The sequence below is a fragment of the Oncorhynchus mykiss genome, chromosome 27 (assembly GCF_057628025.1).
Source record: "Oncorhynchus mykiss isolate SJ-2025 chromosome 27, ASM5762802v1, whole genome shotgun sequence".
NCBI lineage: Eukaryota > Metazoa > Chordata > Actinopteri > Salmoniformes > Salmonidae > Oncorhynchus > Oncorhynchus mykiss.
In genome coordinates this window covers 25,742,756-25,770,376 of record NC_143048.1, presented here as the reverse complement: position 1 = coordinate 25,770,376, position 27,621 = coordinate 25,742,756, and the positions used below count along the sequence as shown (strand labels likewise).

Here is a 27,621-nt window from a genome sequence, read left to right as displayed (position 1 = left end):
TTTTAGCTCCTTTGCAACTACTTAGTATTTAGCTGACCTTAACTCTTTTATCTAACCCTTCTCTAACCCTAACCTTAACCCCTTTAGCTAACTCTTCACCTAGCCCTAACCTTAACTCTTTTAGCTAACCCTTCTCTAACCCTAACCTTAACCCCTTTAGCTAACTCTTCACCTAGCCCTAACCTTAACTCTTTTAGCTAACTCATCACCTAGCCCTAACCTTAACTCTTTAAACTAACCCTTCTCTAACCCTAACCTTAACCCTTTAAACTAACTCCTAAACTTAACCCTAACCTTAACCCTAACACTTAGCCTAGCTAACGTTAGGGAGTTAGCTAATGTTAGTGACCTAGCTAGAAGTTGTAACCTCATACGCAAATTGATAACATATTGTTAATTTTACAAAATGTACACGTTTTTACATATAATGCGAATTGTAATTTGTAACATATTATACGAAATGGGTGATGGACATCCAGCAATTAATACATAACATACGAAACGTAACATATCATACTAAATGAAGTGTCTCGGATTTACACATAGAATAATACAAAATGCTCTGAGACCAGGTTGAGGAACCAGGGGATAGAACCCACTGCATGTGTCTGAGTTTTGGCCTCCTAGTGGCTGGTGTGTATGTGTGTGTGGGGGGGGCAATTCCTTTATCATGTGGAGCAAACACTCCCACTCAGAGTGGACTATAGTATTTGCCTGTAGTTTTTTTTGGGCACTTCAGAACAGATATGTAGCATACTGCAGGGCTGAGCCCCCATCCTTCTGTTTCTATAGGCAGTCCCATAACCTCTCTCTCTCTCACACACACAACAGTAATGTATACAGTGCTGCCTTGCTTTCTTACAGGGACATGTTCTGCAGGGTTATTTTCACAGTGACATAACAATGGAGGCTCCCTGACCAGGGCTGCACCAAGATGGGGATGAAGAAGTAAAAGCCGTAAGGGATGAAGAAAGTCCCTTATAAACAAAATGTCTCTGTATTAATCAGTAAGGCCAGTTTCATGGTAACTTTAATGTGGAAAGATGAATTTGTATGATTCGTAATGATTCCGATGGAAGCATCCAACACGTGGGAAAACGCTGGACAATTTCCTCTATCCCCTAACACTTGCATACACAGACACACTGTATCTCTCTTTCCACTTGCTGTGAAAACAGCAACTGCAAAGGGGCCTGGGTGTGCTAGAATTTCAGGACAAAGTCCCCCCTCTCTCTCTCTCTCTCGCTCTCTCTCTCTCTCTCTCTCTCACACGAAGGGAGAAGGGATGGGGAGGTATACACTGCAGTATCATGGGGGAGTAGCATGTCTGTATTTTCCTCTGGAAAAAGACGGCAAGATTGTTCTCCCTGGACTGGAGCTTTGCTGTTGCCTCTCTCTCGCTCGCTCTCTCTCTCGCGCTCTCTCTCTCTCTCTCGCTCTCTCTCGCGCTCTCGCTCGCTCTCTCTCTCTGTCTCTCGCTCGCTCTCTCTCTCTGTCTCGCGCTCTCTCCCTCTCTCCCTCTCTCCCTCTCCCTCACTCTTTCTCTCTCTCGCTCTCTCCTCTTTCGCTCTCTCCTCTTTCGCTCTCTCGCTCTCGCTCTCACTCTCGCTCTCTCTCTGTATTCACCATATTTTCTCCAAGTTGCCTGTTGTCATCACCATTCTTTATAAACTTCCCTACGGCGCTGTCTGAGCTTCCCAGCGATATTTCTGGCATTGAAAGCGTTTTTTCAGGTCGCCTAAGTCCTAACTATGTAAAAAAGTGTGCCGTACCAGTCAAACATTTGGACACACCTACTCATTCAAGGGTTTTTCTTCATTTCATACTATTTTCTACATTGTAGAATAATAATGAAGACATCAAAACTATGAAATAACACATATTGAATCATGTAGGAACCAAAAAAGTGTTAAAACAAATCAAAATATATTTTAGATTCTTCGAAATAGCTAACCTTTGCCTTGATGACCGCTTTGTATTCTCTCAACCAGATTCATGACGTAGTCATCTGAAATGCTTTTCCAACAGTCTTGAAGGAGTTCCCACATATGCTGAGCACTTGTTGGCTGCTTTTCCTTCACTCTGCGGGCAAACTCATTCCAAATCATTTCAATTGGGTTGAGGTTGGGTGATGGTGGTGTCCAGGTCATCTGATGCAGCACTCCATCACTCTCCTTCTTGGTCAAATATTCCTTACACAGCCTGGATGTGTGTTTTGGGTCATTTTCCTGTTTGAAAAACAAATGATAGTCCCACTAAGTGCAAACCAGATGGTGTGGTGTATCGCTGCAGAATGCTGTGATAGCCATGCTGGTTAAGTATGCCTTGAATTCTAAATAAATCACAGACAGTGTGACCAGCAAAGCACAATCACACCTCCTCCTCCATGCTTTACAGTGGGAACCACACATGCGGAGGTCATCCGTTCACCTACTCTGCGTCTCACAAAGACATGGCGGTTGGAACCAAAAATCTCAGATTTGGACTCATCAGACCAAAGGACAGATTTCCACTGGTCTAATGACCATTACTCATGTTTCTTGGCCCAAGTAAGTCTCTTATTATTATTCGTGTCCTCTAGTACTGGTTTCAATGCACCAATTCGACCAAAAGGGCCTGATTCACGCAGTCTCCTCAAAACTGTTGATGTTGAGATATGTCTGTTACTTGAAATCTGTGCAATCTGAAGTGCAATTAATTGCCCATTTCTGAGGCTGGTAACTCTAATGAACATATCCTCTGCAGCAGAGGTAATGCTGGGTCTTCCATTCCTGTGGCGGTCCTCATGAGAGGCAGTTTCATTGTAGCGCTTGATGGTTTTTGCGACTGCACTTGAAGAAACTTTTAAAGTTCTTGAAATGTTCCACATTGACTGACCTTCATGTCTTAAAGTAATGATGGACTGTCATTTCTCTTTGCTCGTTTGAGCTGTTCTTGCCATAATATGGACTTGGTCTTTTACCGAATGGGGCTATCTTCTGTATACCACCACAACACAACTAATTGGCTCAAACACATCATGACGCTGGTTGAGAGAATGCCAAGAGTTTACAAAGCTGTCATCAAGGCAAAGGGTGGCTACTTTGAGGAATCTCATCTCAAATATATTTTGATTTATTTAACACTTTTTTGGTTGCTACATGTATGTATGTTATTTGTTATGTGTTATTTCATAGTGTTGATGTCTTCAACACTATGAAAAAAATGTAAAACCTTTGAATGTGTAGGTGTGTCTGAACTTTTGACTGGTTCTGTATACATATATTTTTGTATTATTATACATTTTCGAAATGGAGTAACATTTTCAGTGTAAACTTAAATGACTAAAACCAGATACAAAGTATTTAGAAAAGATACCAAAATAAAAGCTACACAGTCAGGGAGAATTGAACATTCCAAAAACAATGAATTTAGCAGTATTGATTTTGTTGTTTGGTTTGAGCAAAATGACACAGCATGAGCCATGGCTCAATGCATAGAATATGTAGGAAATTAGCTCTCAGATCCTTGACGAAATTTGTTAAATTGACAGGAAATTAGCTCTAATACTGCTCCATGGAGAAATGTGTATAATTGTAGGAAATCGGCAAAAATGACCTTACATTTTTCAACACCACCAAGATGGGGGCCTCTAAAATGTTCTCTAAAAGTCAGCCACACCGATGGTCAACCGCTCCCACTGCAACATCCCCTGCCACACCCACCATCTAAGCCCCTTTTAAATCCAGAAACCTGCTTTCCCAGTATATCCAGTACCCTGATGTAAAACTTAGTAATCGTATTTCAGTATTTATTTTATGGGACAAAATTGATGTAATACATAAGGATAATGTAATAACATGATGCTGTTAATGTATGTGACATAGACAAGCACCATAGACTAGAAACATAATGCAATATAATCTGACACAGGTTGATATGTTTTAGTTTCTTAAGTTCTTAAGTGCTCAGAGTTCTTAAGTTCTTAAGTGCTCAGAGATGCACCTTTCATCCTATCATGATCAACACAGTATAAGTACTTTGTGTGTTTGATTGCTGGCATTGGCCCTTATCTGTTGATTTATGTCTAAGAAGGGATGGTGATGACTGTATCTCAGCTTTGGGTTTTTTATTGGATCGACTGTCATTCAAGAGGAGGTGGATTCTGGCTAAGACACATCCTGTGAAAACTATGTGCCATCTCTGCGTGGTTTGACAACCATTTTCTGCATCATATTCTCACAACGTTGTATCCAAGCATTCCAATATTCCTGTGGGAGGAAAACAGATATCACACTGTGCCAAAGGCAGCACCTTTTCTTTATATAGGCTGAATGGTTATTGAATAAGCCTGTTGTAATGATGTATATAGTATGGAGTCAGGCCCGGGCAGTTGTGTGCAAATAGAAGCTGAGAGCATTTAGTCTTAGTGTTAACACTCCTCCTGTATTCACACAGGGCCTTGCACCTCGTCATTAACGTACAGTGAGCCATGTTATTTAGGAACAGCCAGGCGTACACATCGTCTGTCCGTTTTCCATTAAGCTTTTTAAACGCATAGTAAAAAAAGAACACTTTCTAATATCACCGTACGTGATCAGAGTTTTTCTGCTCTGTTTACTATGTCCGCCTTTTACAAGACAGAGAGACAGAGAGTGACAGACACCTTTTATGTTTTTTGAGAGTGTCACGGCCGTTGGAAGAACTGGACCAAGGTGCAGCGTGGCGAGCGTACATATTATTTTATTTAGAAAAGACGCTGAACAAAACAATAAACACTACAAAACAAACCGTGAAGCTAAAGGCTATGTGCCATAAACAAAGTCAACCTCCCACAAAGACAGGTGTGTAAAGGGCTACCTAAGTATGGTTCTCAATCAGAGACAACGATAGACAGCTGTCCCTGATTGAGAACCCTACCCGGCCAAAACATAGAAATACAAATAATAGAACACAGAATACCCACCCCAACTCACGCCCTGACCAAACCAAAATAGAGACATAAAAAGGATCTCTAAGGTCAGACCGTGACAGTACCCCACCCCACCCCCCCCCCCCCCCCACCCCAAAGGTGCGGACTCCGACCGCAAAACCACTGGTTCACACCACTTTGGTGGCACCTCTGATGCGGGGACCCTCGTCGACCACGGACTGGGCACCCTCACTGCGAGCCCCGGACTGGGAACCCTCGCTGCGAGGCCCCGGACTGGGAACCCTCGCTGCGGGGCCCCGGACTGGGAACCCTCGCTGCGGGGCCCCGGACTGGGAACCCTCGCTGCGGGGCCCCGGACTGGGAACCCTCGCTGCGGGGCCCCGGACTGGAGACCGGCGCTGCGGGGCCCCGGACTGGAGACCGGCGCTGCGGGGCCCCGGACTGGAGACCGGCGCTGCGGGGCCCCGGACTGGAGACCGGCGCTGCGGGGCCCCGGACTGGAGAACGGCGCTGCGGGGCCCCGGACTGGAGAACGGCGCTGGGGGCCCCGGACTGGAGAACGTCGCTGGGGGCTCCGGACTGGAGGCCGCCGCTGGAGGCTCCGGACTGGAGACTGTCGCTGGAGGCTTCGTGTCATGACTACTCACTGGAGGCTTCGTGCCATGGATCATCATTGGAGGCTTCGTGCCATGGATCTTCACTGGAGGCTTCGTGCCATGGATCATCACTGGAGGTTTTGTGCCATGGATCATCACTGGAGGCTTTGTGCCATGGATCATCACTGGAGGCTTCTTGCCACGGATCATCACTGGAGGCTTTGTGCCACGGATCATCACTGGAGGCTTTGTGCCACGGATCATCACTGGAGGCTTCTTGCCATAGATCATCACTGGAGTGGAGAGACACACAGGAGGCCTGGCTCTGGGAGCAGGCACAGGACTCACCAGGCTGGGGAGACATACAGGAGGCTTAGTGCGTAGAACTGGCACAGGGCTTACCGGGCTGGGCAGACGTACAGGAGACCGGGTGCGTGGAGCTGGCACAGGATATACTGGGCCGTGGAGACACACCGGAGGTCTGGAGCGCAGAGCTGGCACAACCCATCCTGGCTGGATGCTTACCCTAGCCCGGCAACTGCGGGGCGCTGGCACAGGACACACTGGGCTGTGGATGCGTACCGGAGACACAGTACATGTAACCGCAAAGCATGGTGCCTGAAGGGTCACATGCTCCTCAAAGTGACTGTCTTGCTCCACACTCCAACCCCTCCAAACTCTTTCGTCCCTCTCCACTGCCAACCACTCCTCGCTCTAACGGTCCAAGAATTCCTCCTCGGTCTCGGACTCACCCCTCAGCACCGACACCCACGTCATCTACCCCCCCAAAAAATATATATTTTGGAGCTGCCTCTCAGGTTTCCGTCGTGTCCTCTCCTCCTGACCACGCTGCTTGGTCCTTTGGTGGTGGGAAGTTCTGTCACGGCCGCGTGGTGAGCGTATATATTATTTTATTTCAGAAAAGACACTGAACAAAACAATAAACACTACAAAACAAACCGTGAAGCTAAAGGCTATGTGCCATAAACAAAGTCAACCTCCCACAAAGACAGGTGTGTAAAGGGCTACCTAAGTATGGTTCTCAATCAGAGACAACGATAGACAGCTGTCCCTGATTGAGAACCCTACCCGGCCAAAACATTGAAATACAAGTAATAGAACATAGAATACCCACCCCAAATCACGCCCTTACCAAATCAAAATAGAGATATAAAAAGGATCTCTAAGGTCAGGGTGTGACAGAGAGACACCTTTTGTGTTTTTTTGAGCTCCTGGCGATTATGGAGCAGTTTTGAATGTAACCATTCTCTCTCCAGATAAAAGGCATATGTCAGGTTTTGATTTGTCATAGGTCAGCTGATAAAGGCAGAATGTACATTTTGCTGTTTCCAACCCCACTCTGCATGTATTTGTAAAGCACGAAATGTGAATTGAATTACCCTTATATTGAGGCATTGTGTTTCTCTTTTCAATGTTTTCATTATAATTTTCAAAGATTTACAGCATAATTTCTAATAGTTAATTGTGTTTTTCCATATCAGGTTATTTAGATGTATTAGTAAGATTATTTCTAGATAATCACTCACCTCAGACTAGTCATACTTTAATACAGTAGCTGAGTGTACTGGTACATGAAGTATTGACTTGATCACAGTGGTTCCCTATAGTGGCCAGACTTCTAGGGGTACATCAGTAAATTGGGACCCAAATAAAGAAATACCTCCCCCTCCCCCCCCCCCAGTCCTGCCTGTCACAATCAAACCTTCTCACCACTCCCATGTCCAGAGACCTGCTTCTCCCACTACCTCGCCAGATGGCACTGTCCCTGTCCCGTCGGCTGTTGGTGCCATGCCGTGTGTCCCGTGGAGGGATTTGTCCTGTTGGCAGCCTGTTTCCGCTCCCTCTTGTCACCCCTCAGTGACCCTGGCCCCCACAGCCCCAAGCACGCTGTCTGTCTGTCCCCAAGTGGCTCTCAAAGCAGGGCAGCAGGGACGGATGTACAGTGGTAGTTTCACTGTGTACAGTGGTAGTTTCACAGTTCAAACCCCAGAGGAAAGCACATCGATCCATGCTCAGAGGATGCTGCTGTCACTTTGGAGCCTGTGCAACACAGCTTGCAGTCCCCCAGCAAAGTGCACTTTAAAACATCATGCCAGTAGATAACCCAGTGTGTGAGTGCTATCCTAATGTGTCCCAACACCCATTGACAGGCTAAATATCTGATTGTGAGGCTTGTTGCCCAAATGGCTTGTCGCCCTGGAAACCGCATGGCCAAACACAGCTATGCAATGCTGCATCTGGGTTGCGATGGTGTAAACAGCCCTTTGGCCCAGAAAGTCGGAACAGAACAGAGGCTTTCAATATTGGGGGGTTGTTGGCACACCGTCTTAAAAGAACGCAATACTAACCCGTGTGGGACTAGTAGTAAACCAGACCTGGGGCAGAACAGGCCATTTAGCCATCTAGCTACTCCTATGGACCCCATACACTTCCCACGTCTTAGTGTTTCTCTCAACGTTGGTCAGTTGTGCCATCTGGGTCTCCCCTGGGTGCACAACAATGAGAGCAAAAAAAAAGTAGGTCAGTTTTGATGTGAGCCTAGGCAGGCTTATGCAGGCAGGGTGAGACTGGGCCATGGGCAGGGTAAGAGCCTGGGCCCTTTGTCCCACAGCACTAGCCAGAGCACCCACAGAGTCAGTTCTTTCCAGCACCAGACCTCAGGCTTTTGTTGGGGTGTTTTCTTTACATGAAACTGAATCTAAATCAGACGTGTGACATAAAATATGGTGCGTATCATTGTAATATATCTGATGCTGTACTATGTTAGTACAAAGTTGACAAATGGGTCTTTTTGATATCTTCAAGAGATTCTTGTGTATGCAGCTTAAAAATTTAAGAGCATGAGAAGGTTAGGTGTTTAATCCACTTTACATCAGCATTTAGGCTATGTGAGTGACCCAACTTTGGACATAGAGTCCCACCACCTTGGATAAATTATTTTTGTGTGAACCTGTGGGGGAAGTTTTCCGCTCGACCTGATGGACTTAGTGGGATGTTGTATCCAGGCAGCATACACCTCCTTAATAGGCTTTGGAGAAAAAATATATAAATCACAACTTCGCCTGTGGTATTTTTACATGTTCTCGATCTTGAGGAGCCACTCAAGTTCATTATGGCCATGTTTACACAGGCACCTCAATTCTGATCTTTTTTCCCACTAATCAAATCACCTCTGAAAAAGATCTGCTGTGAAAATATCTAATGTGATTGGTCAAAATACCAATTAGTGGAAAAAATGGTCTGCCTTTGTAAAGGCAGCCTATGTGAAGCTAGGTAGGCCTATGTAGTCTACTGAAGTGAAATTACCTTTTTGCCAATTTAAAACAAAATTTTCTTAGCGAGGATGACAGTATTTAAAGAAGTAACTTCAAATGCAAATAACTTCAAAGTGAAAATAACTATAGCAAGCATTTTTTTCACTGCAACAGAATGACTAACGGCTAAGTGTAAATGGAACTGTCTTTGAAGTGCAGTTTGTCATATGGCTTCAGGTCTGAGTCCATTGGACCATTAGATTTATGGTCCATACGCCAGGATAATATCTCAAGTATTCAATTGTTTCCTCTTTTTATTACACCAGCTATTGGTGGTGATGGAGGCAACTATGGCAACTGAAATATTGAGTCCACTGTATATTGTTAGATTAAAGTGTTAATCTGAAAATTACTAAGCACCTTGTAAATAGATGCTTACGAGAATTGAATGAGAAGCTTGTATTGTCTATTGAGGTAAACACATTTCACAATTAGAAATGGCCTAGTTCTTACTTTTCTTACACCTTGGTTTGTAGGTGGATTTGGGTGTATGGACTGTGTTGTATGTTTGTTGTAAATGTTATATCAGTGTGCTCTGGGGTGTAATGGGCCTTCTGGGGATTGGTTGTATAAGCGAGACATGATGTCCCAGATGTGTCCCAGATGTGCTCAATTGGATTCAGGTCTGGGGAACGGGCGGGCCAGTCCATAGCATCAATGCCTTCCTCTTGCAGGAACTGCTGACACACTCTAGCCACATGAGGTCTAGCATTGTCTTGCATTAGGAGGAACCCAGGGCCAACCGCACCAGCATATAGTCTCACAGGGGGTCTGAGGATCTCATCTCGGTACCTAATGGCAGTCAGGCTACCTCTGGCGAGCACATGGAGGGCTGTGCAGCCCCCCAAAGAAATGTTGGAGGATGTTGCAGGCAGCAGAACGTTCTCCACGGCGTCTCCAGACTCTGTCACATGTGCACAGGGCGCCAGTGGCAAATTTGCCAATCTTGGTGTTCTCTGGCAAATACCAAACGTCCTGCACGGTGTTGGGCTGTAAGCACAACCCCCACCTGTGGACGTCGGGCCCTCATACCACCCTCATGGAGTCTGTTTCTGAAAGTTTGAGCAGACACATGCACATTTGTGGCCTGCTGGAGGTCATTTTGCAGGGCTCTGGCAGTGCTCCTCCTGCTCCTCCTTGCACAAAGGCGGAGGTAGCGGTCCTGCTGCTGGGTTGTTGCCCTCCTACGGCCTCCTCCACGTCTCCTGATGTACTGGCCTGTCTCCTGGTAGCGCCTCCATGCTCTGGACACTACGCTGACAGACACAGCAAACCTTCTTGCCACAGCTCGCATTGATGTGCCATCCTGGATGAGCTGCACTACCTGAGCCACTTGTGTGGTTTGTAGACTCCGTCTCATGCTACCACTAGAGTGAAAGCACCGCCAGCATTCAAAAGTGACCAAAACATCAGCCAGGAAGCATAGGAACTGAGAAGTGGTCTGTGGTCACCACCTGCAGAACCACTCCTTTATTGGGGTGTCTTGCTAATTGCCTATAATTTCCACCTGTTGTCTATTCTGTTTGCACAACAGCATGTGAAATGTATTGTCAATCAGTGTTGCTTCCTAAGTGGACAGTTTGATTTCACAGAAGTGTGATTGACTTGGAGTTACATTGTGTTGTTTAAGTGTTCCCTTTATTTGTTGAGCAGTGTATTTACGCTCAGTGTGTTGTCTTGATCGCTGGTGAAAAGTTTGTTTCTGTTGGAGTGTTTCGTCCTCTCTCTCTCGCTCTCTCTCTCTCTCTCTCTCTCTCTGTGTCTTGGTTAGAGGGGATAGTTCTGAGTGACATTCATTCATTTGTTATAGAATGGATGTTTCGGCGGTTGTCGTTCTCCGCGTACAATGATACCGAATTCCTAGCTGCAAACTAGTAATTCATATCAAAGACTTTATTCGGAATTGCAGAAAAGGGGCTGTCCCAGGATGCCTGACCCTAACTGGGCTCATGGGCGGTCCTCTGATTTAGTTCAAATCAAAAGGGAATTGTATTTTCCTTCATTAAACAGTCCAAAATCATATTACACAATTTTACAAACAGTATCATACTCACTCATTCATCTTATACAACAATTAGATGTAAACCTCATATCTGAGGCTATTATATAGACAGCGTTATGGTAGTGTTGTAGTCTCCCATGAGCTTCCCCAAGTTGTAACAAATGGACCAGTTCGTAGCTGGATTCTTCACCGATCTTTAATACTTTCACCGGAACATGAAATGTGTTCGTACCTCAAGTTCTGTGAGGTGGAAGAAATTCCTTTGTGCTCTATGAAAATTGACTCTGCCTCTTATACTGTGTGGCCATGTGGCAGGGTCTTCTCCTCAGGAATTTATGACCTCCCTAGTTGAAGGAGGCAAGGGGGAGGCAGGGAGAGGGGGATGGGGCTTTCTATACCCAAAGAGGGCAACGTCATGACATACCCCCCTGGTGGTTTGGATCTTGTTTGTCCTGCAAGTTACAAATCAACATAAAATCATGAACACGTGATGTCCTGTTTGTAGATCATCGATGCAATCCCCTCTGGTGGTTGAACTTGGTAGGCTTCTCTGAAAGCGGAGCAGTCCACCACATTGATGGCAGTTGATGTCCGGTTGGTGATCGCCGTTGCGGTCCCCTCTAGTGATGTACCTTGGTAGGTTCCCTGGAAGCTGCAAAGTACCCCAGGGAGGGCCAGGGGATGTCCTGGTTGGTGATCGCCGTTGCGGTCCCCCCTCCCTCTGGTGGTTTACCTTGGTAGGCTCTCTGACAGTGGGGAATGCCGACACAAGGATGGGCCGTGGGTGTCTGGATTTGGGGTCGCCGTTACGGACTTAGGCAGATGGTAACTTAGGCAGATGTTAACAACGCACACACACTCATGAAATATATATAATTACATTCATTCCCCAATGAGCGGCGTTGTGGCACTAATTGATGGTTGTATGGGGACTTTGTTTATGGCTCTATCACTTCCTAAGCGTCAAAGGAACTGAACCGAAAAGGAATGAAAGCATAAACAAAAGATATACAAAATATAGTTCTTACACAAAAATCATCTAATTGGACTGTATTTTATATACGTCCAATGTTCTGGCAAAATGACTATCATGGCATTGTCTCTAATGCCATATCTAGGGTTTTCCTACTTAGTGTGTTGCTTAGGCACTATCCTAGGTTGATAACTATATGATAAGTTTACAGCTGTAAGGCACTAGTTTTGGGCAGTCTACAGGGATGACCTATGGACTTCTGGGAAGAAAACTGGTGAGTGCTGTAGAGTCAAAGGCCTAGAAGTAAATGTTCAACTTTACCAAAGCTGGTATTTTGCTTGGACCCTTAAGTGATCCTAGCATAAATCCTAGTTGGATGTTCCGTTGTGCATGTGCGTTTATGCTTACACAAGCGTGGGAGTGTGGGGAGTCGAGGGAGTCTGTAGTAGTTTTTACTACAAGTCACTGTGTCTTCCACTATTGTAGTGGTGATAGGTATGAAGTCTATTTCATAGCTATGTTATCCACGGAGGAGATAACCTCACGACGGAAGTACTCTTTAAGTATTGGACCAGTCATACGTGGTGTGATCATGGTTAATGACTTCTAATAATTTTCCTCCTGAATGGAGGATTCTATTTATTAGTGACATGTGTGGTAAACATTGGAAGAGTGCACTGGAGATTCCCTTCCACGTGTTGCACTCTGAGTGACTCCTATGTCGCTATTGTCAAGGGTAATTTGATTGGTTAGGTATCTAACCGTCTTACTGATTGTAGCTGGACTGACTTTGCTGGTATTGGTACTGGTGCTCAAAGGGAACAGTTATCCTACCGATTTATTTTGAAATATTATACTACCGGAACACATGATTGGAGCATTTTACTAGTTGTATTGTAGTAGAACCTACACATGGCAAGGAATGATTATTGTTGCCATTGGTGTTTTGGAGGACTTCCTTTACGACCAGTGTGGTACACCTCAGTACTATCTGAGATGTGTTCTAAGATAATCCCCGTCTAGGGGCCTGTCAGCTCCACACTGTTCTCATAGGGGAGTTTACAACTAGATTTGATTTATGCTCTGACGGCCTCTTATGGTGTTGTCCGTAGTCTCGACTCCCCCACCGGCCTCGATGAGGCTCATCATGGGTATGGCTACTATTTTCCCCCCCACCAGCGGTTGGTGTTGGTGTCCGAGGCGCAAACAAAAAGGTCGGACCCTATGTTCAAGTTGTCAGCGGTCGCGTTGCTATCAGAATGGCTGTAACCTTTCAACCAAATCTCCTGGTGTTTGTGTTTCAAAACGCTCAGTGGCTGTCGAGGCATGTCAGTCACCACCGCGTCCGCGTGTGGCAACCTATTCAGTACCTGCGAACTGAGACGAGGATATTGGTCTGTGATATCGCAAAGTGTTTCACCAGTGGGAGTCATCGGGTCAGTTGCTGGACTGATGCCATTAGTATCATTGTAAGGGGTGACGGGCCCCAACAAAGTGGAAGGTGTATCATCGGAAGCAGCGTATACTCTGCGCATCATGTTTTTCTTGCTGAGACGGCCGCAGTGCTTGCGGAAGTGTCCGAAGGGCAAGATAAGTTCATCTCAACTACCGTATTGCACGACTGCAAGGAGGAGGGAAGTTGCTCATTCACAGAGACAGCTGGCTCGAAATCATGAAAATAATGGTCAATCAGGTTGGCTGATGGAATGTGTTGAGATATCGTAATATCTCGTTGGATTGGATTCTGCCCAAAGAGGTTTCTAAATGTCTTTTTCCCAAGGGTTGCTTTCGACAGACACCCCTCGTGAATGACTGCGTTGCAGCTAGCGTTGGGGGAAGACAGTGTGGTCGGTGGAGAAGGCACTGTGGCCTGTGACCATACCTGGTTGGTTTACCAATCCATCAATGGCAGTAACCGATCCATCAAGTCTGCTCCAAGTAGCAGGGTTACAGTTTCGAGGCTGGTAACATACACAGGGTGAACGAGCGATACGTCCTTGAAGTGTAGTTTCAGCATGACTCTCAATGTGAGAGACGAGGTAGTCTGAGTGACTCCTCGAAGTGTAGTGTCGCATTGTTCCACTTTTAACCAACGTTTAGTTGGCTTCAAAGCCTTTTTGAGATCATCGAACAAGGTTTGAGAGATGAGTAATATTGTCACATCCGAATCAATTAGCGCATGACAAGTTAAGCAGTCCTCTAAGACTGTTTCCAGGTATGGCCGTTTAGATTTGTGGCTAGTGGACATATTCCCCACAAAGTGGAGTGGTCGTTCGCAACGACGTGATGTGCCATTTCTGTTCAAGGTGGAAGCAGATTGATTTTTCCGATTTTGAGTGGGCTTGGCTTTAACGAAGCGTTTGACTTTTTTCTTCACCACCTTTGTATCAGAGTCCATAGACAAAGCCCGGCGGCTTGTTTATTGATCAAGCGGGCCCTGGATAGGGTCTTGAATGAGAGCGGGAGAAATTTGAACTTTAACTTGCTATGGGTGTTAATTACTGCGGACCTGGTGTCCGGTAGTTCCTCGTCTAGTCCTTGTGAATGGTCTTTTACCCTTTTCTCAAATTGTTCTCGCTTTAGTTCTTCCCGTAGTGGAACTTCTGGAGAACATTGGTCTACGTTTTGATAATCCTTCAACCCTTTGTTACCCTTGTGCTCTGACTTTTTGTGGGTTGGGTGCAGGAACGTAGCGAACAGGTCGATTGTAGCAGTAGTCATGTTGATGGCAGCATACTTTACAGTTATTTTGACCGCGGAGGTTATTGGAATCATGGTTTCGTGGGAGAAACTGTTGTTGTGCGTCATTGCTCAACGCTCCAATACCTGATAATGCTCCCTCTAACTGGAGTGAGTGCTCCTGGTCAAACTTCAAAACCGAGTGGTCAGGGCTCTTACCGTTGTGAACTTTTGATGCCTCAAAAGCTGTGCTTGCAAGCGCTCTGAGTTGTACGATAGGCAAGCCAACGTGGGCGGCAGGGCCCAAGTAGGTAATGAAGGTAGGATACATGTTCGACAGGAACATTTGTTTAAAAGGTAACAGGTCTTTCATGCCTGTTTCAGTGAGTAGGCCAAAGTAAGCTGAATGAAGCCTATGATAGTAAGCTTGTGGGTGTTCGTTCCGAGCTTGTTTGACGGTGTTAGCCAGTGAGCTATCGTGTTTGCGAGTCGCAGAACCACTGAATTCGTCCTCTATGTCAGCTAGGAACGTCTCAGTATCTTTTGGCTGACCTGGAACGGGGTCAAAGGTGGAACTAACTGGAAGAACCTAGAAAGGTATGTTCGACAAATTAAATAAATAAATGAAATGAGACGATAATACCCAAGCAATTGAGATTGCTGGATTATCATAAAGGTAATGTTAAGTACCTTTACCACTATGGTACACTTTCCCCTCAGGCCAAAGCCATATGGGATTCCCACTGGAGGCTGGACGGATTGATTGTGCTTTGCAGAAGCAGATTTTACTGATTGATCAAATTTAATGAATAATCAAACCTGAATAGGCTATCTGGGAATTAAACTTTAAATGAACCTGGGAAGTTGGTCCATCTAGGTTACTATTGCAAAGTTTAAGGTGTCTCATTTAATTGGAAGAACTTAGAAAGGTATGTCGAACAATTTAAATAAATAAATTGAATGAGACCCAAACAATTGAGATAGGTGGATTATTTTAACGTGATCCACATTTGAATTTCCAACACTTCTTTTAGTGGTGTACACCACCAGTGATGCAGAATGCTGAAATCAAACGGAAGTACAAAGGGCGGGACTTCCGTCGCGCAAGGCGGAGGAATTTAAACAGAACACAGGAAGTGAAAAATGTTCCCTCTCTGTTAGCTTAGCCTCTTGTGCCAGCTAAATCACGTTCTAAGCACCAAATAGGGTTCCTGTGGAAATGGTGGGTTTACTAGTGACGTCTCACATTAAACCATTCGGCATACTTTGCTTGCGTTATGTTGACCGGAGCGACGCGGTACATGATACGGGTATGCCTGTAGTCTGTCCACTCTGGTGTAGTGCTGTAGGCAGCTAAATACTTCAGCTCGAACACTGAAGTTCTATCCTCTAATTCTGAACCTTACTGGCTCTTTGAATTAATATTGACTGACAGAAGTAGTATCGTTTGGCCTTACGGACTGAATCAGGAATTTATCACTCATTGCTCTGACACTAAAGACCACTACCGGAGGCGCTCTGTAGCCTCTTCAAATGGAACACACACACACAACCAATTTGAATGTATACATAGCAGTCTGTTTGTACAATTCTGTTTGCACAATTGATATATATAATTCTAATTCTAGCTTAGATTCTTTACACGGGGGCGTCATAAATGTATATTATCAAATTGACCCAAACGTGTGTCTAAAGTCCTCACAAGGGGGCGCCATAAATGTTGTGTCTTTACTATCATTAAATTGAAGACTGATAGTTTTTCATCAAAGGTTGTCTGTAATTAGTATTACGCGATCAACTGATTAATCGTGTAACTGTAATTAACTAGGAAGTCGGGGCACCAAGGAAAAATATTCAAATTACAAGGTTATAATTTCCTAATATAACCTTTCAGATATTTTCATATCTGATCTATAGTCTTCTGATTAGTGAATGATTTACTTTACCTCACGTTAGTCTCATTCCAAACGTCGTAAATTGTTGGTTTTCTGCACGAACCCAGTCTTCACTATGAGTCATCCATACATGGATGTTTATCGCACTGATCAGGTTAAGAAAGGTAGGGGTGTGGCTATATTTGTAAAATCTAAATTCCATGTAAGTGTGGCAAAGTCTGAAACAATTTGTAAACAGTTGGAATTTCTTGCTTTGAATGTTGAGGTTTTAAAGGGCCTCTCTATAACTGTGATTGGCTGTTATAGACCCCCCCCCCCTGCTCTCGGTGATGCATTTTCTTCTTTGACGCATCTTATGTCTAAACTTCTTTACAGTGTAATGATCTTGATTGGTGATCTCAACTGGTGTTGGTTAAAGCCGGTGTCTGATGATTTAAAAATGTTTTGCAATTCTATGAATCTTACCCAGTTGATTATCTCACCCACTCGCCCAAATCTTAAATGCCCAGATAAATCTACCCTGATTGATTTGATATTGACAAATGTTCCACATAAATATTCTGCAGTTGGTGTTTTTTGTAATGATTTAAGTGACCATTGTGCTGTTGTTGCTGTTAGAAATACTAAGGTTCCTAAGACAAACCCACGTTTTATTCGTAAGAGAAATCTGAAGTGTTTTAATGAGCAGGCTTTCTTTCATGATTTGTTTTATTTTGACTGGAGCAAGATTGAGCTTATCCCTGATGTGGAAACTGCCTGGAAATTATTTCATGATGGTTTTTCCCAAATAGTAAACAAACATGCCCCATTCCGCAGGTTCAGGGTTAAAGGGCGGGATAATCCATGGTTTTCTTCTGAGCTGTCTTGTATTATTCACGACCGTAATTTAGCCTGGGCTAAAGCAAGGAAATCATGTTCTGATGCTGATTGGCTTATTTTTAGGCAGTTACGAAACAAGCGTTCTTTTCTTCTCAGGAAGGCCAAGTCTGAATATTTTATGTCTGTTACCACTGATAACCTGAATGACCCTAGAAAGATTTGGAAGGCTATTAAGTCTATGTCTGGTAACAGTAATGTTAATGAATTACCGTGTGTTTTGAAGGACATTACCATGTGTTTTGAAGGACTCTGTTGCTGTATATGACAAAACTGAAATGCTGAATTGTTTCAATGAGCACTTTGTATCTTCTGGTAGGCTGTTTGATTCAGTGTCCTCTGTCTCTGTACAACCCTGTGTGGATGAACCAGTGAGAGCTGGTCAAACGTTTAGCTTTTTGCCATTCTCAGTGCAGGTGGTACATAAAGCCCTGAAATCCTTAGATCAGAGAAAGCCTGCAGGTCCTGATCTTTTGGATCCCTGCTTTTTAAATCTGGCAGCTGCTTTCATAGCTGAACCACTTACATCTCTGTTCAATCTAACCCTGGAATGTAATGAAATTCCAAAGATATGGAAATCAACATTTGTCCTACCACTTTTAAAAGGGGGAGATTCAACTCTTTTAAATAATTATAGGTCAATCTCAAAGCTGTCACCCCTGGTGAAAATACTTGAAACCCTTGTAAGTGAACAGCTAAAATAGTTTTTAGAAGCATAGCACAATTACAGCAGCCATCAAGGTTTTAAATGATATCGCTGAAGCCATTGACAAAAAACAGCACTGTGTCTCACTTTTTATTGATCTCTCTAAGGCTTTTGATACAGTTGATCATGCTATAGATAAGGCAGAGATTGTCGAGTGTAGGTCTTTCGGAGCATGCAGTTGCATGGTTTGCTAACTATCTGTCTGATAGAACTCAGTGCACTCAATTTGATTGGCTTATGTCTGTTAAATTGTCTGTCTTGAATGATGTGCCCCAAGTCTCTGTACTTCGTCCTCTCTTATTCACTATTTATATAAATGATTTAGACAAAAATGTCCAAAATGCACAACTTCATTTTTATGCTGATGCTACTGTTATTTACTGTTGTGCCTCGTCTCTTACAAAAGTTTTCCAGAACATGCAAACTGCTTTTTATACTGTTCAACATACCCTGTGTCAATTGAAGCTTATCCTCAATACTGACAAAACTAAACTAATGGTGTTTTCTAATGCAATAAATAGACCTCTGAACCTTTCACCTATTACTACCTGTCAGGGCAAGGAGATTGAGGTTGGAATTTTAATTGATGACGGCCTCTCTTTTAAATTGCATATTCAACAACTTACAAAAAAATTGAAGCTGAAATTGGGACTGCTCAGGGGCAGTCCTCTGATTTAGTTCAAATCAAAAGGGAATTGTATTTTCCTTCATTAAACAGTCCAAAATCATATTACACAATTTTACAAACAGTATCATACTCACTCATTCATCTTATACAACAATTAGATGTAAACCTCATATCTGAGGCTATTATATAAACAGCGTTATGGTAGTGTTGTAGTCTCCCATGAGCTTCCCCAAGTTGTAACAAACGGATCAGTTCTTAGCTGGATTCTTCACCGATCTTTTATACTTTCTCCGGATCATGAAATTTGTTCGTACCTCACGTTCTGTGAGGTGGAAGAAATTCCTTTGTGCTCTATGAAAATGTACTCTGCCTCTTATACTGTGTGGCCATGTTGCAGGGTCTTCTCCTCAGGAATTTACGACCTCTCTCTGACCACAGCAGCCTAGTTGAAGGAGGCAGGGAAAGGGGATGGGGCTTGCTATACCCAAAGAGGGCAACGTCATGACACCAGTGATGTCAGCCCCTCCCTTCATGAACAGCATGAATAATTGAGTGGCCAGCAGGCTCAGAGCACCAAGCAGTGGCAGAATGCAAAGCCTTTCAATCCCTCAGACTCTCTCTCCCTCGGACTCTCTGTCCCTCTCTCCCTGTCCCTCCCTCAGACTCTCTGTCCCTCTCTCCCTGTCCCTCCCTCAGACTCTCTGTCCCTCTGTCCCTCCCTCAGACTCTCTGTCCCTCTCTCCCTTTCCCTCCTTCAGACTCTCTGTCCCTCTCTCCCTCCCTCAGACTCTCTCTGCCACCGTCTCTCCCTCACACTTTTACTCTGTGTGTGCCTGTGAATATTGGATCAAACTAGCGATTGCGAGAATCGAGAACACCCTTGCTTGGATGCAGACATAGTGGACGCACCAGTCAGGTGAACGGAAGAGCTGAGAAACGCAAGGGGAACAGGAGAGAAGGGAGTCTGGGAGTGAGGGAGGGAAGGAGCAGACTCAGATAGATAGAAACAGAGAGATAGAAATAGGCTGTGCACTAGCCTCAGTACACTCTCCAAAGGGAGTGCTCTGCACTCTCTCTTGTCTCTGCTTCCTCTCATCCTCCTGGCATGCTCCGGAACCCATCCTCCCCCCTTCCCCTCATCCTCCTGTCCCTCCTCTTTTCCCCCATCTGCGGCTCCCGCTGGTTGAATGAAGCCTTGGCTTGAAAAGGGGCTGACTGCATCGGAGCTGGGTCTACATGGCTACCAGGTTAGTAGGGAGGGAGAGAGCAGCCTGCCTGTCTGCATGCAGAAAGACAGACACACTTCTGCTGCATTCCAGTGCTGAAGATGGGGGTGGGGGTGAAAGGGGAGTGTCAGTCAACAGCCCAGCGATCCTCTTGTCCCGTTTGGCAAGTGTTGTCACGGGGACGTAATTTAGCTCGTTATTAAGAGATCACGCTGGCTGGAGGAGATCAGAGCCCTAAGCCTGCTAAAGGAAATCTCCCAGGGTTCTCTCTCTTTTCTTCTCTCTATTCTTTTTCTGTTCTCTCCCGGGAGAGAGGAGTAGAAGGAGAGCTCAGATGAGTCGCTGGATGAACAGCTCCTTGCTGCTCCTTTCTCTATATGAGGATATGGAGGTTTTTGAGTGCGTCACAGCAACCAACGGAGGCTGGATGTTTGTGAACAATGTAAAGGATGCTGTTGTGCCTATGATTGACTGGTGAGGAGTTGGGACAGTCAATCGGCTTTGATATGGCGGCCTTTTAGTTCTGTGGCCCCAGGGGATTTAACGTCTATAGGGGGGGGGGGGGGTTGGTAGGTAGGTAGGTAGTTGCGGATGTTTTGGGAGTCGGGTAATGTGTTTATTGTGTGGGTGTGCTTATGTGATGTTTGTGGTGTATTTATGTGATGTTTGTGGGTGTGTTTATGTGATGTTTGTGGGTGTGTTTATGTGATGTTTGTGGGTGTGTTTATGTGATGTTTGTGCTGTTTGAAGCTATGTTCATGCATGATTTGAGTGTGTAGGAGTATATGGATTTTACCTCTGTGAATTGTTTGTATGACATTTGAGAGGCCATTTGCACTGTGTGTGTGTGCGTGTGCGTGTGTGTGTTGCCGTTGAGCTCGGTCCACCCCTGCCCTTTGGAGCACAGTGAAGCACAAGGTCCATTGCCAGATGGGTATTTTCCAGGGTCAGCAAAAGCGTCAGTGAGAACAAGGCCCCTCGGAACAGCCCGGAACTCTGGGCATTGTGAAGCGAAGCGTTGCCCTCCCCGTTTGGATAGCCTGAGCCCAGAGATTTAGAGCACATTACAAAAAGACAGCAACAAAGTGTCACCAGCAGACTGATTTGCTTTTCTCACTGGGCATGTGTAGATTACCAAGCTCATTATAATGCTTTTCAGCCTGCATCTTAATGCTCAGTGTTCTTTCTTTGACCATAATTTGCTTGTGTGGTCCATATTTGGTCTATTTGTGTTCCATGTGCAGTCCAAGTGCATAGTTTTGTCATTCTGCTGCAGTATGTGCAGTCCATGTTCTTATCAACTTTATCTTACATACAATACAATCAGGACTGTGATTGTTTCTAGTGCTGTAATGCAGATGAGCCCAGCTGCTTCCCTGCCTTAGGGACCTACTGTATCACCACACACAATCTAGTCTCAGGGCAATTCGTAGGATTTGGTACGTAAATGTTCCCTGTATTTAGTATGATGTATTACTTTACATTAGGTTACATTATGAATGGAATAGCGGTTGTACAATACCTTAGGAATGAGATTACGAATGGTATCATATGTCTTACCCGTTTGTACAATAGCATGCGAGTTGCTTGAGAACTTATCATACATTGCGGAGATTGCATAGTATTATGTCTTCCTCTGAGACCAGGTTAGTTGTTGCTTCATAACAACAGAGGAGAATTATGGTGAGAATTTATTTTGGTGTTAAGGAGAACTAATGACAAAAGTTAGAATCATTTATGTAGCAGGTTAGTTGAATTGGGTTAAGTTTAGAATTAGGGTTGCTGGAAGGAAAAGTTCAAACTTTACAATTGTCGCTGACGCGACTTGAACCTTTGGATTGCTAGACGGTTGCAGTATACGCTCATCCATTCTCCCCAACCAACATCCCAACTTTTGTTTCTGTCTAAAGTAACTAGAACATTAGTAGATATTATACTTCTTGGAGGTGTTCAGAAATAAGGTGTTGTATGGTTCTGAGGCCAGGCTTCAAAACAGTACGGAAATGGTGTCATTAGATGGCACTTTGAGTATTATACTAATGTAGCAGGGGAAAAGTTGCTGGTTACCCAGTTCTACCTAGTCCTCAATCAAAGTCAGCCATGATAGTGTTGTTTCTCGCTCCCTCTCCAAATCCCTTATTCCAAGTTAAAAGGCCAAGCTCGACAGAAGGCCTGTCTCTGCCCAGTAGGTTATATATAGAAGCATATTATGAATATTTAAAGACATTCTCTCTAGTCCCAGTTGCTATAGCAATATTCATATAGAAGGTGCTTTGTTGTGCTTCATTGTGTGAGCGAGGAGCCGGTAAGGATTTTTAGCGGTTTTATCCACAATTCGCCATGCATTGTCGCTCACTAGTCATAAGAACCACATCTTTTTCTCTTACGAGTCACTATAACCACATCCACCACATGACCACACAAGGCATTTCATGGAGTGGAGGGGGTGGTGTATGGAGCATTTCCCTACCATGACATGCAACGGGTTCCCATGGTAATAAAAGGATTCTATGCTCACTCATTTCAACCCCATTACACTCCTTCGCCCAGTATGTAGTGTTGTTGTATTGGAAAGTGTGTCATAAATGTTTGTCATTGTATACAAATGGTGCTGCTACTTTAATGTTTTGTGTTATTGTTCTGGGTCAGCTTCAGGTATAGGCCAACATCCAGAAACAGCTGTCTCTATTGTTCTACAGTAGGATGCCATTTTTACCGCCCATGCAACAGTCTTCTCCTCTCGTGCTGAACAAACGAGAGACAATTAACTTGACAGGTCTGTCACACACGTTACGTTTGGTTCATAAAGTAACCCATTGTAGTATGTGTATTTTTTATTTTCTGCATCGCTGGGAAGGGCTCGTAATTACACGTTTCACTGTTAGTCTACACCTGTTGTTTACAAAGCATGTGACAAATAACATTTGATTTCATCTGGCTAAGCCTATGACTCTCTTGTCTGACTGTACATGTTAGCAGCATGTGTACCTGGTCTTGTCTAATGAGCAAAGACACACACTACTGGGAATGAGCTGATCAAACCTCCATTTATATGCTGAGGATTTATGGGCTGTTATTGGCTGCCTTTATCATGTTGATTGATGTGTGATCCAACTCTGAACGCTCATGATAACTGTCTGCACTGTTCTAAAAACATAAATAATCTAAAACGCCTTCAATGCGTTTAGGCTCTCTGGGTGTGCAATATTAGTCGGCTTAGGTTCATAATGAATATTTTCAAAGACGGGTATATAGGCTTCTATCCAATCAGATGACAGATAACAGAGCTGACAGCAGGTGTCAGGGCCTGTGATCATTATGACCCTGTGGTCAGTCAAGGCCATTACACTTATGGAGTGGACTGGCCATAATGGGGTTATAAACCCATAGGCAAAGGTGATGATGATGATGACTGGCAGATATCTGACTGGGTAGTTCTAGTACGGTGTGTCCTGTGTGCTCAGCTCAGATCTTAACTCTGTCTGGTTCTGTGGATCTGATGAAACCCAAGTGAGTGAGACCATTAGTAACTGACCCAGGATGTGACATGAAAAATGATGCAGCTCACACAGCCCACTGGCATATGAGAACTGTTCTGTGTGTACTTGTGTGCATGTGTGTCAGTGTCTGCGTCAATGTCCGCCCAGGTACATCTGCGTCCTGTGAGTATGTACGTGCATACTTCTGTTTATGTGTGTGCTGCTGCAGTGCGTGTGTGTGTGTGCGTGGTGTGTGCCTGCATAATGTGTGTGTATCTCAGACAGACTCTGGGTTCAGACACTGATTAACATGCAGGAGAAATAGCAGTGTCCTCTGCTTTGTACCAGCTCACTGCATTATTCACTGATACCACAACACTACATATTATGAGGGCAGCTTGTGAGACATTTCATATACATCTTGTGCAGTTTTACATGCATACATTGACATATACCAGTACATACACATTGTATACAGATACATACGCCTGTACTCACAAATGCTTAAACATATGCTGAATCATCATTGTCTATGATTGTATGTTGAAGTATTATGCAATAGGTACGTGTGCATACAGTCAGTTCTCCAAAAACCTGCAGTACATACAGTATGTACTCTACACAAACACAAACACACGTTTGCTTATCACATAACACCACATAATTTGTTTGTAACCACAATGTACTCGATCAGAGCTGATGATCCATTAGTTAGATGAGAGATCAGCTCTGGGTACTGCAGCACAGTGCACCTGGTATGTATCCATGCAGACAGGCAGACAGCGGCCACCAGTACTATTCACTATGATTTAGTCTATGCAAGGCTTATTTGAAACAGTAGAATGGTATAATTGCTTCACTTCTTTTCTTTGAGGTACATACACCATTGGCTGGCCATGACTTAATGGGTTTGCATAACGCCACGTCAAGTAACCGGGGCTGTCCGGCGCCCAGCCACACAGATCACTGACAGCTAGGCCTTTTGATACCTCCGTCTTCATTGTGAGTAGTGCCCATCCTGGCTGCAGACAGAGCCTCCCTGGGATTCTGTGGATGCATCCGGAATGGCACCCAGTTCCTTATGGAGTGCACTACCGTTGACCAAAAGCAGTGCATTATAAAGGGAATAGGGTGCCATTTGGGATGTTGCCTGTGCAGGCTGGTCTCAGAGGCGGAACATAATAAACAGGTTAACCTGTGGTTCAGGAAGGGAAGCAGCCCTCGCTCCACTCCTCTAATCTTCCTCTCCTCCTCTCCAGTCCTCCTCTTATATTAGTGCTGCATGTTTCTCTACCTCTATCCATTCATCTATAACATAGGCAGGTGAGTTTGACTGAGTCAGAAGCAGAGACCATTGGGCAGGCTGGAGATGGCGGAAGATGAGAGAGAGAGAGAGATTGCACCATAACTCAACTGAATATCAACATTATAATAACCATACTGCTTAACTGTCCCTGTTACTCTTAGTCTCTGCTCATGGACTTCTCATCTGTCCAGATTAGTTAGAAAAGCATGAAAATGGGATTGCAGAAAAGCTATCCGATAAAGGTTTAAATGTCAATGTCAGGAGGATTTAAGTATAATTCTATATTTTCACATGATCCTTTTTCAGTGTGTATTTCCACGTACACCCTGGGGGAACGTTTCTCCTGGCTCTTTAAAGATGCAGTTTGTTGTTCATACATCTCAATAAGCAGCAGTAGGATATGATATCCATTATCTGACGCATGGTTTTCACTAATCTTCATAAGTGAGGTAGAGAATGTGATCTGTTTTTGACCATGCTATTTTCTCTGCTGCTAGCTGCTGCTGTTGTTGTTATTGGTCTCTGGGTTTTGTGGGCTAGCTGCTGTTGTTATTAACTGTGTTAGTGGGTGGCGTTCAAGACTATTTGCCGTGATGTAACGTGATTACTCGCTCTGGGGATGAATGGAAGCATGGGCCTCAGTCTTTGCATGTTACTCTAGTAGGCCTAGCATTGCCTGTGGGACGGTAACACATTTGCATAATTTACATGGCTTACATTTCAATAAGGTATTTAAATTAACTGAAGAGTTCTACAATTTAGTTCCTCAGTGTTATTAATGTAATGTCTGTTATTTTTTTGTCATGGGTTTTGCTCCGGCCCTACATTCACAAACAGTGCAGAATATGTGGTTTCATGATCAATCAATTAATCAAATGAATTTATAAAGCACTTCTTACATCAGCTGATATCTCAAAGTGCTGTACAGAAACCCAGCCTAAAACCCCGAACAGCAAGCAATACAGATGTAGAAGCACCGTGGCTAGGAAAAACTCCCTAGAAAGGCCAGAACCTAGGAAGTAACCTAGAAAGGAACCAGGCTCTGAGGGGTGGCCAGTCCTCTTCTGGCTGTGCCGGGTGGAGATTATAATAGTACATGGCCATTTAGGCCAGATTGTTCTTCAAGATGTTCAAACGTTCATAGCTGACCAGCAGGGTCAAATAATAATCACAGTGGTTGTAGAGAGAGCAACAGGTCAGTACTTCAGAAGTAAATGTCAGTTGGCTTTTCATAGCTGAACATTCAGAGGTCGAGACAGCAGGTGCGGTAGAGAGAGAGAGAGAGAGAGTCGAAAACAGCTGGTCCAGGACAAGATAGCACGACCGGTGAACAGGTCAGGGTTCCCTAGCCGCAGACAGAACAGTTGAATCTGGAGAAGCAGCACGACGAGCATACTTAAATTCACACAGGACACCAGATAAGACAGGATAATTACACCAGATATAACAGACTGACCCTAGCCCCCCAGTACATAGACTATTGCAACATAGATACTGGAGACTGAGACAAGGGTGGGTCGGGGGACACTGTGACCCCGTCCGACGATACCCCCGGACAGGGCCAAACAGGCAGGATATAACCCCACCCACTTTGCCAAAGCACAACTGTAATTAAGAAGTACAGTGCCTTGCGAAAGTATTCGGCCCCTTGAACTTTGCGACCTTTTGCCACATTTCAGGCTTCAAACATAAAGATATAAAACTGTATTTTTTTGTGAAGAATCAACAACAAGTGGGACACAATCATGAAGTGGAACGACATTTATTGGATATTTCAAACTTTTTTAACAAATCAAAAACTGAAAAATTGGGCGTGCAAAATTATTCAGCCCCTTGACTTTCAGTGCAGCAAACTCTCTCCAAAAGTTCAGTGAGGATCTCTGAATGATCCAATGTTGACCTAAATGACTAATGATGATAAATACAATCCACCTGTGTGTAATCAAGTCTCCGTATAAATGCACCTGCACTGTGATAGTCTCAGAGGTCCGTTAAAAGTGCAGAGAGCATCATGAAGAACAAGGAACACACCAGGCAGGTCCGAGATACTGTTGTGAAGAAGTTTAAAGCCGGATTTGGATACAAAAAGATTTCCCAAGCTTTAAACATCCCAAGGAGCACTGTGCAAGCGATAATATTGAAATGGAAGGAGTATCAGACCACTGCAAATCTACCAAGACCTGGCCGTCCCTCTAAACTTTCAGCTCATACAAGGAGAAGACTGATCAGAGATGCAGCCAAGAGGCCCATGATCACTCTGGATGAACTGCAGAGATCTACAGCTGAGGTGGGAGACTCTGTCCATAGGACAACAATCAGTCGTATATTGCACAAATCTGGCCTTTATGGAAGAGTGGCAAGAAGAAAGCCATTTCTTAAAGATATCCATAAAAAGTGTCGTTTAAAGTTTGCCACAAGCCACCTGGGAGACACACCAAACATGTGGAAGAAGGTGCTCTGGTCAGATGAAACCAAAATTGAACTTTTTGGCAACAATGCAAAACGTTATGTTTGGCGTAAAAGCAACACAGCTCATCACCCTGAACACACCATCCCCACTGTCAAACATGGTGGTGGCAGCATCATGGTTTGGGCCTGCTTTTCTTCAGCAGGGACAAGGAAGATGGTTAAAATTGATGGGAAGATGGATGGAGCCAAATACAGGACCATTCTGGAAGAAAACCTGATGGAGTCTGCAAAAGACCTGAGACTGGGACGGAGATTTGTCTTCCAACAAGACAATGATCCAAAACATAAAGCAAAATCTACAATGAAATGGTTCAAAAATAAACATATCCAGGTGTTAGAATGGCCAAGTCAAAGTCCAGACCTGAATCCAATCGAGAATCTGTGGAAAGAACTGAAAACTGCTGTTCACAAATGCTCTCCATCCAACCTCACTGAGCTCGAGCTGTTTTGCAAGGAGGAATGGGAAAAAATGTCAGTCTCTCGATGTGCAAAACTGAGAGAGACATACCCCAAGCGACTTACAGCTGTAATCGCAGCAA

The 27,621-nt window shown here is 44.4% G+C and overlaps 1 protein-coding gene and 1 long non-coding RNA gene across 8 annotated transcripts in view; one reads left to right on the top strand and one right to left on the bottom strand.

The window, feature by feature from the left end:
* Positions 1-27,621, bottom strand: part of LOC149971285 (uncharacterized) — a 1,017,865-nt gene that overhangs the window by 873,280 nt on the left and 116,964 nt on the right. The window lies entirely within an intron of this gene.
* The window catches only part of LOC110507848 (protein Aster-B), a 124,637-nt gene that overhangs the window by 73,011 nt on the left and 24,005 nt on the right, over positions 1-27,621 (top strand). The window lies entirely within an intron of this gene.